The following is a 15,643-nucleotide window of genomic DNA, read 5'->3' as shown; positions in this document are numbered from 1 at the left end:
CCTGACTCAGAACACTGAGAGCTTAAATCCCACTCCAGAGAATTGAGCACAAAATCTGTGCCGACCCCCCCCCCCCCCCCCCCCCCCCGGGCCAAATGCCGCACTGAGGGAATGTTGCACAGTGACCAGCCACTGCTGCCTCACAGCGCCAGGGACCCTGATTCGCTTCCGGCCTCGGGTCACCGTCTGTGTGGAGTTTACACTTTCACCCCCTGCCTGCGAAAGTTTCCTCCCACAGTCCAAAGATGTGCAAGTTAGGTGGGGTTACAAGGTTACAGGGATAAGGTGGGGGAGTGGACCTAGGTAGGGTACAGACCCGAGAAGCCGAATGGCCTCCTTCTGCACTGTCGGGATTCGATGGATTCCTTCCCTGTGGTGTTCTTTGGATAAACAGTGAGCAGAAAAGATCCCGTGACATGATGTTGACGAGCAGGGTTCGTTCTTGTATCCTGCCCAATACCAATCCCTTTACCAACATCAATACAATTGGTGACCTGATTATATTCACATTATTATGTTTTAAGTTGTCTGTGGTTTTCGCACAATACAACAGCAGATAAATTCAAAACCACTGATTGGCTCCAAAACATCTTGCGGTATCCTGAGCTATTTAAGATGCTAGATAAATGCAAGTCCTTTCGCTCTTTTTTTATCTTTCAACCTTTCCATGCACATATCTGTAAGCCCGGTGGTCAAGCATCTGCTGCGGGAAAGTCATGTTAATGCGAACATTTAAGTAATTATCTGTCTCTACATTCCTTCTGTACATTCAGACAGCAATTCTAACTTGCCAAAGATCAAGTTAGAAAAATGTATTAAAAAAGATTCGAACTGGGCACACCAAGACAAGAATAGCTCAGTATGAAGGGACTGCCTTTCTCTCACCCAGGTCTTCGGGATATTTTTGAACCTGCAAGGAGGTGTTTATTTGTACAGCAGACCGGGATTGCACCTGGGTTTTGCAATGGTCCACCATAGCTGCTGGAAAGACATGAGAAGGAGCACACGGTGGACAGGTACAAAAGACGATCGGGAGAACAGCACCCTAAAAAAAAAACCACTCCACCAATCTGCCCCCTCCACCTTCCCTTCAGACTTGAGGCAATTACCTGAAGATAGAGGGATGGGCGAATGAGTGCAGATAAGCTTTGGGGAGCAACGCAATCAGGACAATTTTCAACTTGCTCCTCCATGCGTAAAATTGACCTTGCGAATTGATTGCTCGTCATAGAAACCGCCTGCTCATCATGTTAATTGATGAAAAATTGATTACCCGGCCTTTGTCACGTAGCTATTTGTGGTAATTGTTTGCGTGCGCCACTGATTTGCGTATGACAAAACACTTCAGAAGCACTGCACAGGTTGTAAAGCGGCTCAGCAGGCTTGAGGTTGTGAAAAAAAGTGTTCTTCAAGTGAAAGCCTTTCTTTTTGCCTCTTAAAATTGATTAATAACATATTGTTGACATCAGTGTTCAGGGACTGGATTACCCATTTCCCTAACAGATGTGTGCAAACAGTGACTGCATTTCAAACCAAACCAATTCCAGAAATTAATTCGACAAATCTTGTGAAGATTAAGAGCCACCCAACAAAAAGGGAGAATGAAGGCACTGAAGTGTACCAAGCAAAGGGCAGCAAAATCAATGTTAATCTGAAGAAAAAAGAAATTGAAATAGACGCAAGCCGTAAATAAGGTGTCAAATGTAAACTGAATCTAAAACAAACTCTCTGTGCCAGTGGGCTATTGAGACTGAGGATGGAATCTTCCACGTTCTCTGGTGGAGAGCTTGGAGGTGGGGAGGGCATCTGATTCAGCAGGATGGTCGTGCACCAGGATTCCACCGTCTCCCTGCCTCTGCCAGAATTAGGTTCTGGGCAGGAAGACCCGTGGCTGATCCTTTCCCACCCCGCCTCCATTTGAGAACATAGAACATAGAACATTACAGCGCAGTACAGGCTTGAGTGGCCAATTAATGACCACTTTAGGACACCTTGAGTGGCCAATTAATGACCACTTTAGGACTTCATCCCGCCACCGCTGGGTATTAGCCCAGCTGTAGGTGGACGTGTCACAATGCTGTGTGCTTGTCACCTCCAGGGGCGGAGGCGGGGGGGGGTCCCTTTTGATCAAAGGGAGGGGAAGGGGGGGGAGGGGACGGGGAGGGGGGGAGGGACGCAACCATGTGAAGGGAGAGTCCACAGACAGCCACCACGCTGCCATTGCTGCCAGCCCCCTAAACCCCTCTCCTCATAACCCCCGCCCCGTGAAGCATGTTCCTCCACTTCACTCGCTTGTGGCTTGGGGACAATCTGCCATCCTGGGATATCAGTGCTCGTCCTCCCAACAGCAGCCAGCATGCTAGCCTCCGATTGGCCGGTTGCTCTCATCAGTATAAAGATCTGCCCCTGGGGTCCGCCTCATCACTGGCTTCGCCAATGCCTGATTAGTTTGTGGCTCAATGAGTCATCCCGAAAACCAGCCCAGGTCTCTCATTGTCTCTCCAGCTGGCAGGCGAAATCCTGACATAAGAACTAGGAGCAGGAATAGGCAATTCAGGCCCTTAAGCCTGCTCTGCCATTCAATATGATCATGGCTGATCGCCTCTCAGCCTCAACTCCACTTTCTTGCCCATTCGCCATCACCCTGCAACCCATTACCAATTAAAAAGCTGTCTATCTGCTTGTTAAACGTACTCAATGTGCCAGCATCCACCGCACTCTGGGGTAGTGAATTCCACAGATTCATTACCCTTTGAGAAAATAAATTTCTCATCATCTTTGTTTTAAATCTTCTACCCCTTATCCTAAAGCAATGACCTCTCATTCCAGATTGTTCCTTGTACGTCTACATGGTCAATACATTTTTTCATCTTATGTACCTCAATTCGATCGCCTTTCACTCTTCTAAACTCAAGAGAGTTTAGGCCTAAATTTCTGAGTTTCTCTTCATAAGACAAATTCCTTGGGCGCGATTCAACGCATGTTTGGTAGGGTGTTTCTCGGCAACTGCAGCATCGAGAATCACCCTGCTATTCAACGGCATTTTGTCATCTTTTTGATGTCAAGGAGTCTTTCCCGCCAAGGCCGCAATTGGAGAGATTTCCCGCTGGCGAGATGATCTCATCAGCATTTTTCCAATCCGTTGGAAACTTTCCCACATCCAGGGAATTTTGGAATATTATAACCAATGATTGTTATAACCATAGATTTAAAATAATTGGTAAGAGAACAGGAGAGATAATGAGGAAAGATTTCTACGCACAGGGGGGCTGGAATTCTCCATTGGCGGACACCGAAATCACGAAACACGATTGGGTTGAGAATAGGTTTCCGACGCCAAAATCGTGGCGGCACTGAATTGATGGCAATTCTCAATTCTCCTTCACCTCAACAGCGGCGTCAATGCGGTTCAGAACACATGTACAGGAAACACCGTTTGCATGTCATTGGCAGGCCCGACCCTGTATTCTCCGGGGCCTCTGTGATGCTCCGTCACCGATCGGCCGGGTTCCCGACGGCGCAGTTCAATTGTGCTTTTAAAAATTGTGAAAGCGGCGCCGTAGCTGCTGGGGCAAAAAAAGGGGGTGCGGAAAGGGTCCAACATTGACATTGTTCGCTGACAGTTGTACCGCTGGCCGAGGGTTTCTGCCAGGGTTGGGGGAGCAGCGGGGGGTGGCTAGGAGGTGGGCCGTGGGGTCAGTGTGGACGGGCATGGAACACCATTGCCGCAGCTGGCAAGGCAGCCATGCAGCTGCGCTAACAGTCCACTGTGAACTTCGGGCCATGGGTCGTATAGGTGTCCCCCCAGGTCACCCTCCCCAGGCGGCCTCCTCTGGCCCCAGCTGACCCACCAGCTGTATGGGCGCACTCCAGACAACCAGTGCCATCTTGTTGGCTGGGATGAGTGTGTGTGGGGAGTGTAGTGTGTATGTGCAACTACAGCTTGTCAGCCTCCCGAGTGTCAACCAGCGAATCCCGCTCTGTTTTTCATTGGAATCGATTGTATTCCACGTGGTATCGGTGCTAGCCCCTCCACAAGTGCTGAATTGATCCAGGTTGCGGGTTAGTTTCGCTGTCGTGAAAGTCCACGACTTCTGCCCCGGCGTCGACACAGAATGCAGCCCATAATCTATTCCTCCATGGGCTGTGAGTGTTGCTGGCAAGGCCAACATTTCTCGTCCATGCCTAATTGCCAATGAACTGAGTGGCTTGCTTGGCCATTTCAAAGGGCAGTGAGCGGTCAACAACATTACTGTCGGACTCTAGTCACACGGCGTCCAGGCTGGGTAAGGACAGCAGATTTACTTCCCTAAAGCTGAGCATATGGGTTTATACAACAATTGACAATAGTTTCATGGTCACCATCACTGAGACTCGCTTTCAATTCTGGATTTTAATTAATTGAATTTAAATTCCACCAGCTGCTGCTATGGTGGGATCTGAACACATATCCCCAGAGCATTGCCTGGGGCTTTAGATAACTAGTTCAGCACAACACGCTGCCATCTCCCAACTTACCTGAATACGATGGTGGAATCAGATTCCATAGGAGCTTTCAACCTGACATGTATATGAAGAGGCTGATTTGCAGGTTATAATTGGAAAAAGCTAGGTGTGGGACTAATTTAGAAAGCTCTGTTCAAAGATGGGTTCCTTCTGTGCTCTAACATTCTCTCATTCTACTGTGGAATCATCCCCTAGTAGCCTGAGATAACACCATCTTTCATAACACCAGATAGTCACTAATAAGTCCAACATGGATCGAACATGGAATTCAGAAGAAACCTCTGCACCCAAAGAGTGGTGAGAATATGGAACTCGCCGCCACAGGGAGTGGTTGAAGTGAATGGCACAGATGCGTTTATGGGCAAGCTCGGTTGGCATATAAGAGAAATGAAAAATAGAGGGTCAGGATGATAGATTCAGCTGAGGAAGGGGGAAGGAGGCTCGAATCGTACATAAATGCCAGCATGGACTGGTGGGGCTGAATGGATTGTTTCAGTGTCATGTATCCTATGTAAGCAAACACTTATATATATGTCGGTTGAAAAGGATGTTGACAGAGGTCATCTGGAATCATGGAATTATAGAATTTACAGTGCAGAAGGAGGCCATTCGGCCCACCGGGTCTACACCAGCCTCTAAAAGAGCACCCTACCTAAGCCCATACCTCTCCCCGTAACCCAGAAACCCCACCTAACGTTTGGACACTCGGGGCAATTTAGCATGGCCAATCCACCCAACCTGCACATCTTTGAATTGTGGGAGGAAACCGGAGCACCCGGAGGAAACCCAGGCGGACACGGGGAGAACGTCCAGACTCCGCACTGACAGTAACCCAAGCCGGGTCCCTGGAGCTGTGAACCAACAGTGGTAACCACTGTGATACTGTGCCACCCACTTGTGACAATGGCAAGCTATATTAGGGGAGGTGGCGGCATAGCAGCACTATCATTGGGCTAGTAATCCAGAGATCCAGAGTAACACCCTGGGGACCTGAGTTTGAATCCAACCACTGCAGATGGTGAAATATGAATTCAGTAAAAATCTGAAATTCAAGGTCCAATGATGATCATTGAAACCATTGTGGTAAAAACCCAACTAGATCACCATTGCCTGTTTTGGCCCACATGTGACTCCCGACCCACAGCGACGTGGTTAATTCTAAATTCAATTCAAGAGCAATTAGACTGGCACAATAAATTCTGGCCCAGTCAGTGAGAGTCACAACCCATACGAAGGGGCAGCCCGGTAGCACAGTGGTTAGCACAATTGCTTCACAGCTCGAGGGCCCCAGGTTCAATTCCCGGCTTGGGTCACTGTCTGCACGTTCTCCCCGTGTCTGCGTGGGTTTCCTCCGGGTGCTCCGGTTTCCTCCCACAGTCCAAAGATGTGCAGGTCAGGTGGATTGGTCATGCTGATACTGTGATACTGTGCCACCCACTTGTGACAATGGCAAGCTATATTAGGGGAGGTGGCGGCATAGCAGCACTATCATTGGGCTAGTAATCCAGAGATCCAGAGTAACACCCTGGGGACCTGAGTTTGAATCCAACCACTGCAGATGGTGAAATATGAATTCAGTAAAAATCTGAAATTCAAGGTCCAATGATGATCATTGAAACCATTGTGGTAAAAACCCAACTAGATCACCATTGCCTGTTTTGGCCCACATGTGACTCCCGACCCACAGCGACGTGGTTAATTCTAAATTCAATTCAAGAGCAATTAGACTGGCACAATAAATTCTGGCCCAGTCAGTGAGAGTCACAACCCATACGAAGGGGCAGCCCGGTAGCACAGTGGTTAGCACAATTGCTTCACAGCTCGAGGGCCCCAGGTTCAATTCCCGGCTTGGGTCACTGTCTGCACGTTCTCCCCGTGTCTGCGTGGGTTTCCTCCGGGTGCTCCGGTTTCCTCCCACAGTCCAAAGATGTGCAGGTCAGGTGGATTGGTCATGCTGAATTGCCCTTAGTGCGCAAAAAAAGTTATGTGGGGTTACTGGGTTACGGGGATAGGGTGGAGGCGTGGGCTTGAGTAGGGTTCTCTTCCAAGGGCGGGTGCAGACTCAATGGGCCAAATGCCCTCCTTCTGCACTGTAAATTCTATGATTCTATGATAATGAATGATATGATTTTGACCTGTCCTTTTTGTGTCCAGTGACGAGCATGGCCTCATTTAGACTTCATTCAGACCCACACAGCTCCATTTTCCAATTCTCCCAATGGATAAGGAATAAACGGATCAAACTTTAAACAATGCAAATAGAGGATGTTCATATGAGCAGATTGACATGTCTGTTCATATAATCTTCTTATTCATAGAACTTTTAACTTAAGCGCAGGATCTTGATTGGAACCTCAGTGCCGTGCTGAAGGAGGGCTGCATGGTTTCAGACGCCAGTTTACGGGTTACAAAGTATCCCAGGATCATTCTCTCGAGCGAGAGTAGATGTCTCACTTTTACTTTAAGGCGAGAAGGGAGTTCTGCGACCATTTGTCTGACTATTTCTAATTTTGGTCAGTCGAGTTTTTCTTATACGCAAATTGCCTTTTTCCTTTCTCTGCATGGGAACAGGGATGCTTCAAAAGTGGTTGTGAAACGTGTTGGGATGGGAAAGGCGTTATATAAATGCAGTGCGTTCTTTGGTTCGGAGAAATTGTCAGCCATCTTGTGCCTCGTGAAGTTCCCACCGTGTTGTTTAAACAGCTTCATTCACTCTGATGGAACACATCTTTTCTTGTGCAACTGAAATCCAAAGGACCAAGAGAGCAAATGTATTATGCACTGCCTGGAATGTAAGATTTAAATTTAACATGACGATTAATTCAAGAAAATCTCTGTAATTAATGCATACAGTGATAGTAAATTTGAGTCCTTATGGCCTGAAAGTGCATTAAAGTCAATTTGCCAACTGCCGATGGTTAATCAAGCAACACAAATAACAATCCAGAATGTACAAGACATTAAGTAGCTGGTAGTCACTGAATGAAAGTCAAGGCTCAAGGCCAAATGTTTATTACTACACAGAGCTATTCTTTTAATGGCTAAAAACATTCTATAACACTTGTATATTGCCACAATATAGAGAGCAATGCCATTGCAGTGTAAAATATCGAGATGTTACCACACGATCACATAATGGACATTCTTTGCTTCATTGCTATTTGTAAAGTACAGTCTGAGTTTTGGTAAGTGGTCTGGATGTGTGTGTGTGTGGGAGGTTTCTGAGACATGTAGACTAATAGAAAATGGCCTTCAGATCTATAGTTCAGTCGGTAGCACTTTCGCCTTTGTGTCAGACCGAGTGGGTACATTACTCACTCCAGAGCCTTTAGCACATAAATTCTGCCTGACACTCTGTACTGCTGTACTGAGGGAGTGCTGCAGTTTCAGGTGTTTGGCTGCATTCTCCATTCTTGAGACTAAGCTTTGACACTGGGGCAGGATCCGTGGAGTTCTACTGCAACAGAACTGCCGCAGCTGGATCGATTCGGCGACGGTTAAGGGGCGAGCAGCAGCGCAATGAGAAACGCAATCGATTCCAATGAGAAACGGTGCGGGGTTCGCTGGGTCTGAGATTGACACTCAGGAGGCTGACAAGCTGCAGACGCATATACACACTTCACTCCCCACACACACCATCCCAGACAACAAGGTGGCAGCAACATGTGTGCCCCTGCTGAGTTGCGGATCCCCATGGCACATGTTTCACCTCTACCTCACCACCCCCAAACCACCCTCGCACCCATACCACTCTGCCACCACCACCCTTACACCCTCTCTCCCCTCCCCAACACACCTCCTCAGTCATTCCCCCCACCCACTCCTGCACACCCCCGAGAATGTGATGTGGTGATGTGTCTTGCAGGAGCTGCTGGTGATGGGGTGGGTCCTTCTGGTGTCCCCCGACCTCAGCCCCAACCAGATTCCCAGGTGTCGGCCAGCGACGAGAGGACGGCACCGACATGGACGGGAGCCCTCGACTCGCATCCCGGTACACCCTGGAGCCCAAGTCCGGGGATGACATTGATTTCCCGTCACAGTTGTCTCCAATACCCTTAATCATCCCAGAGACACATACCTCGACTGGGCACATGCTCCGATACAGCAGGTGGAGGGGGGCGACGGTCGGAGGGCAGATCGCTCCGGCCAGATGGGTTTCGGGATGCTGGGATTGGGGAGATGCAATTGTAGAGCCAGGGACTATGTGAGGATTGTCAGCTGGCATCCAGCACCTGCAGGTGTAGTTGGAGGAGTCCAACCGCGTGCAGGAGCAGGAGGTGGTGCCGCCCATGCGTGCCACCCAGGCCAATACTGCACGAATGGCATCCACAGTGGAGGTCTTGAAGGAGAAGGTTTCAGCCACGCGTCAACATGTCCAAGGCCCCGGGGCAGTCTGTGCAGGTGGTGGCCTTGGCCCAGGACAGAGATGCCCTCTCACAGGCAGCCATGTGCCAGAGACGGCAGCGGGTCTCCAGGACTGGCAGCACCTGGTAGTTGGTGGGAGAGCCTCAGGGGTTAGCTGCACTCACATACCCATCCCATGGAGTAGCCTGGGGGCCATTGGGCACCCAGAAGGAGGAGGGGTTGATGGATGCCGTGCTGGCGACTCCTGCTGGGGAGATGCTGGAGCACCGCAGCACCTCGGACATCCCTCCTGTCCCTGGTGCGTAACATGGGCACTGGGCAGAACAGGGCGGCACCACGCCATCTGGGATACCCGAGCAGCAACCATGCCCATCCAGGCCCGGCTGTCCCAGAAAACCTTCCCCAATGAGACCCAGGTGGCAGGGCAGGAATCACAGCATGCGCCTCCACTCCTGATGTGCCATCTGGGGATCCACCCGACGTAGCGTAAGGGCCGGTTAGGCCAGAAATGTGGATACCATTTAAGTTGGCATGGGTGCAGGGCAGTGTTAGAGGCATGAATATGTATCTCTGCTTTCACTTTAGGGGCCTCACGGTAGCATGGTGGTTAGCATCAATGCTTCACAGCTCCAGGGTCCCAGGTTCGATTCCCGGCTGGGTCACTGTCTGTGTGGAGTCTGCACGTCCTCCCCGTGTGTGCGTGGGTTTCCTCCGGGTGCTCCGGTTTCCTCCCACAGTCCAAAAGATGTGCAGGTTAGGTGGATTGGCCATGCTAAATTGCCCGTAGTGTAAGGTTAATGGGGGGATTGTTGGGTTACGGGTTACGTGGGTTTAAGTGGGGTGATCATTGCTCGGCACAACATCGAGGGCCGAAGGGCCTGTTCTGTGCTGTACTGTTCTATGTTCTATGTTCTATGTTCTAAGGGTGTGAGGGGTGGGCTGGTCTTGGCTAGCCAGGGGTTGTGCCGACATCGGAGCTGGGCTTGGGCCCGGGACCGGGGTTCATCCAGCACACAGTGCTCCGGTGTCCACGGACCACCCCCACCCCCCTCACACATGATGCCCCGCCGGTGGGTGGCGGCTTGTTGGGGGGGGGTTGGGGGTATGGAAGAGGGTCGGGTACAGGGGTGTTGGGATGGAGGGTGGGGACTGGGGTGCAGGGGTGGTGTCACCCATACGGCCGGTGTATGAAAACGAGAACATAGTGACCTCACCTCTGAAGTGGATCATAGAATCTACAGTGCCGAAGGAGGGCATTTGGTTCATCGAGTCTGCACCGGACCCTGGAAAGAGCTCACCACCTAAGACCACAACTCAACCCTATCCCCATAACCGGGTGCTCCGGTTTCCCCCCATAGTCCAAAAATGTGCAGGTTAGGTGGGTTGGCCATGCTAAATTGCCCCTTAGTACCCATTGATGTAAAGTAAAATAAAGTCACCATAGCCCCAGATGATCATAGGCTGCTTTCCCCTTTGAGGAGGATCTCTGTGGGTGAACAAAGTGATGTTTAATACAAGAGCGGTATTATAATGGTGACTTATCGCTACTACTGCCTGTGTTCACCCTTGTCCATAGGTGCCTCTCATTTCTTACTTCTCCTCACCTCCCGCTACGTTTAGGTGTATCCCCAGGATCTGCAGCAGAGATTGAGGTGGTCTGCTGCCATCCACACCCTGTTGCCTGAGATAACCTTGGCGGGCGTCGCCTGGGAGGCCTGGGCCAGGTGATCCGAGCCTACTTTCGGGCTGCATGGGTAGATAGTGCTACCTCCTGAGTGTGTGGGACTGAGGGGGTGCTGCTCACAGGAAGGAGGGTGTCAGATGTGCTGGAGACCCCCAGGGTCCCCTGGGTGAGAGCCCTGGGCAGCACTCATGCCGATCCTCTTCCCTTTGGGTGTCGGTGGGTCCCTGGACTCTATCATAGGACGGAGGGGCAGCTGGAGTGGGATCCACAAGCCCCGCCATCCTCTGATGCTGACACTGGTAGATGCCCACCAGAGACTGCACCATGCAGCTGATGCCCTGAGCCATGGAGCTCATCCTCAGCCATGGAGAGGACGTCCTGCACCAAGGTCTCCATTGCAGACATTATCCTCACAGTGTTGGGCCTGTCGCTGGAGTGAGGCCACCATTTCCTCGCGCAGAAGGTGACGGAACTCCTGCAATCAGCATTGCACTCCGAGGAAGGATGCTATTACCCCTTTCTGATGCTCCTGACTCTGCCTTTGTTCTCATAGCGCTGGGACGGCCGTACCCAGGGGCACGTCATCGGCCAGGGGCTCAGCTGAATTCAGGGCCTCAGCATCCCTCCGAGTGCCGGTTGCCAAGGACGTCCCGTCCACATCCTGCTGTGTATAAACAGCTGTGAGGTGCTCACCAATCGGTGACCCTGAAGTCTGCCTGATAGTCATTCCCACCGAGCTGTGAATGTGTGCGCTGGTGGAGGGTGTGGGTGACAGCTGTGTTGCCTCCTCGATGCTGGTCTCAGAGATGTGTCCCTCGAAGCTGCTCGGATCTGTGGTCTCCAGAGGGCGCGAGGATGGTCTGGGCTGGTCCACTGATTGACCTGCAGATGAAGCGAGATGGCATTAGTGTATCACGAGGGATAAATGATGGGAGAAAGTTAACTCATGTGAGGCTTGTGCTTTGGTTGCACGTATTGAAGGTTCTCACTTTGTCCGCTGCACAGGTGTGGTCCTGCTCATTGTCTGCCAGCGCAAGGGCTCTTTCTTCAAAGAATGCTAGGCGTCTCAGGTCGGGCACAATTCCGGCAACCTGTGCCCACTTACACGCTTGCGTCTGTCCTGCAATGAATCAGTTGGGGAGAATGTAGGCGGATGTCCTGCCAGCTCAGATGGTGAAGGCTGGCATGTGTAAGACGTGAGTGGGAGCCAAGGGGTGAGGAACAGATTATCTGCTGGAGGGAGCATGGCGAGTGGGGGCGGGTGGGTGCCGGAGGAGGGCGCCATGATAAGTATTGGGAATCTCTGAGATGGCTGTGTGTGAGGTTACCATGGAGATGTGAAGGGAGTGCGAAGGAGTGCAGCGGTATACCTCAGGAGTCCGCGTGAAGAAGCTCATTCATCTTCTTCCGGCACTGTTGTTCCGTCCTCTTATATAACGAGCAGGAACACACTGTGGCTGCCACTGCCTCCCAGTGAAACGCCGTAGCGTTTCCCGACGGCGTCAACATGGCCCCAGGATCAGCAATTCTGGCCCCCACGCCGTTCCAGCTGCTGATCCGGCCGTGGAATGGGCGCCGGGGGATGCGCGCATGTGCTGTGGGCCCGGTGCGAACCCGTGCATGCGCAGTCCCACTGGCGCGATTTCCACGCATACGCGGTACCTCCCTTGTCTGCGCCAGCCTCGACTCAACATGGAGCAGGAGTACAGGCACTGGCGCGGAAGAAAGGAGGCTGGGAGACAGCAAGGCCGGCCCGCCGATCGGTGGGTCCCGATCGCAGGCCAGGCCACATCGGAGCCCCCCCCCCCCCACGGGGTCGGACCGACACACACCCCCCCCCCCACAGGCCGCCTTCAACGCCGAGGTCCCACCGGCTCGGAGCAGGTTAGAATGGCGCCAGTGGGACTCGTTTTTTTTTTTAAACGGCTGCTCGGCCCATCCGGGCCGGAGAATCACGGGGGGGGGGGGGGGGGGGGGCATGTAGAGCGGCCACCTGACCGGCATCGCACTGACCACGGAGAATCGCGTCCCGACGTCGGGACGGCGTGGCCTGATTCGCACAGCCCGCCAGCGATTCTCCGGCCCGGCGCGGGGTAGGGGAATCCCGCCCATTATTTCCCTTGCACAATACCATGTTGACTCTGGCTGTTTACATTATGAATTTCCAAATGTTCTGCCTCTTTTATCATTGATTCTGGCATTTTCCTAATGATAAACAATAGACCATCTGATATATAATTTCCTGCTTTCTTTCTCCCTCTTCACAGAAATAGTGGTGTTACATTTACAGTGTTTTCCAATCCACCGAGACCTTCCCGGAGTCCAGGGAATTGTGGAAGATTGCAAAAACTTTCAGCCATTTCCTTTCAGACCCCAGAATGCAGGCCATCGGGTTCAGAGGACTCGTCAGCCTTTAGTCCCATCAGTTTTCCTTGTTCTTTCATTGCTAATGATTGCCATTGTTTCAAGATCCTCCATCCCTTTTGCCCCCTGTTTTTCTCCTATTCTTTGTACATTTTTTGTGTCTTCGACTGTGATGGCAAATACAAAATAGTTGTTCAAAGCCTCTGCCATTGCCTCGTTTCCCAGTGTTAATTGTATTTTTTCCTTTGTTTCCATTAAATCCAGCCACTGCTCCTTAACTCTAGGGAATTCTTGCTTCCGCTACTGTACCTCGAGCTCCATCCAAGGTCTTTGTCGCTCCTTACACAGAGAAGAACCCTCCTGGTCTCAGGCCGAAATTAGTCTTCATACCACAATCAACATGCCTGTCAGAATAAGCCACCTCACCGATGTATCAAGTATTTATTATAAGGTTGGTTACTCACGGTGCATTTGACTTACATAGAAACAGACAGAGAAACATACATAGAAAATAGAAGCAGGAGGAAGCCATTTGGCCTTCGAGTCTTCACCGCCATTCATTTAAAAAAAAAATTTAGAGTACCCAATTCATTTTTTCCAATTAAGAGGCAATTTAGCGTGTTCAATCCACCTACCCTGCATATCTTTGGGTTGTGGGGGGTGAAACCCACTCAAACACGAGGAGAGCGTGTAAACTCAAAAAGGACAGCAACCCAGAGCCGGGATCGAACCTGGGACCTCGGCGCCGTGAGACAGCAGGGCTAACCCACTGCACCACTGTTTTGCCCACTGCCATTCATTATGATCATGGTTGATCATCAAGTTCACTGCCCTGATCCCGCCTTCCCTCATATCCCTTGATCCCTTTAGCCCCAAGAGCTATATCTAATTCCTTCTTGAAATTACTCAACATTTTGGCCTCAACTACTTCAAGTGGGAGCAAATTCCACAGATAATAATAATCTTTATTAGTGTCACAAGTAGGCTTACATTAACACTGCAATGAAGTTACTGTGAAAAGCCCCTAGTCACCACTTTCCGGTGCCTGTTCAGGTACACAGAGGGAGAATTCAGAATGTCCAATTCACCTAACAAGCATGTCTTTCGAGACTTGTGGGAGGAAACCGGAGAACCCAGAGGAAACCCACGCAGACGCGGGGAGAACGTGCAGACTCCGCACAGGCAGTGACCCAAGCCGGGCATCGAACCTGGGACCCTGGTGCTGTGAAGCAACAGTGCTAACCACTGTGCTGCTCCTGGGTGAAGAAATTTCTCCTCACCTCAGTCCTAAAAGGTTTACTCCTTTACCTCAAACTGTGACCCCTAGTTCTGGACTCCTCCACCATCGGGAACATTCTTTCTGAATCTACACTGCCTATTCCTGTTCGAATTTTATAAGTTTCTATGAGATCCCCTCTCACACTTGTGGCGAACTGGGAACTCAAGTCAATTGATTTTAGTGATCATTCTTTTGAGCTCACTGGTCTGAGAATCAAGGCCAAGTTACAGTGCTGCAGAAATAGAGAAGGTACCCGTCAATCTTTGTCAAAAGTCAGCTTTATCCGAGTGGGAGATTTGGATTGACACCCAGCTGTCTCAATGTAGCTTTTCGCTTGGTGAGGTTTTTTTTCTTGTCCCGAGTCACCATTGTTTTTCAGTTACGAGCTGCAACTGGGAACAGAATGGCCATTGTTAAAATATTAAAATATATATTTTAACCATCATTTAATCCTCCCTAATTATTGAAACCAGTTTGAAACGTTGCCTGACCTCCCATGGTGTTTCTCACCCTGAGGCATTACGTCATCCAGTTGGAGCAAAGGGTGGAACAGCGTTCCCCCATTGCTGTAAACACACATCCCCTGGAATCAGCCAAATAGAATTTCTGGGAAGCAAAACAATAAAAGCGAGATACTGGGGATGCTGAGAGATCTGAAATAGAAGCAGGAAGTACGCAAAACATTCAGCAGGTCTGGCACCATTCTATGGAAAGGGAAACCGAGTTAATGTCAAGTCTAATACGCGACTTAAGAGAAGAGGCATATTGGACTCAACCCATTAGCTCTATTAAGCCATGATCTGAGTTCGGCTAGAGGCTGATTGTTTCCCTGTAGATTGGCCATTACTTGTGTAGCTCTGGATCATTCTTTAGGTCAGAAAAATACTCCAGCTGCTTTCGTCCTCTCTCCTTAATACTTGAACAAAGTGTTGCTTCCTACTTGTAACAGATTGCAATGTCTGGATTGTTTTACATTCAAAGCAAACATAGTGTACATAAACACAGCCATATACACAGGATGCATGAACACACGTACATGTACACACACAAATGCACCCTCTCCTACTTTCAAAATGGGCACCAATTTTCCCTGTGTTTGACAGTACGACAATCTCTGAGGGGAATGTGTAGCAGACCTGCATCAAACTAGAACAGGGGTGGGCAAACTTTTCCATGCAAGGGCCACATTCAGAAATTCACAATTCACAACGGGACGCATAGTATATTAAGTAAAATAATTACTTCACCCGGTTATGATTCTGGGCGCCTCATATAGAATATAGAACAGTACAGCACAGAACAGGCCCTTCGGCCCTCGACGTTGTGCCGAGCAATGATCACCCTACTCAAGTCAACGTATCCACCCTATACCAGTAAGTAATCCAACAGCCCCCCACCCCCATTAACCTTAAAAAAATTTTTTTTAAAAAAAATAAAAAATTTTT

Source organism: Scyliorhinus canicula, chromosome 4 (assembly GCF_902713615.1).
Source record: "Scyliorhinus canicula chromosome 4, sScyCan1.1, whole genome shotgun sequence".
Lineage (NCBI taxonomy): Eukaryota > Metazoa > Chordata > Chondrichthyes > Carcharhiniformes > Scyliorhinidae > Scyliorhinus > Scyliorhinus canicula.
Note: the sequence above shows the minus strand (reverse complement) of the source record.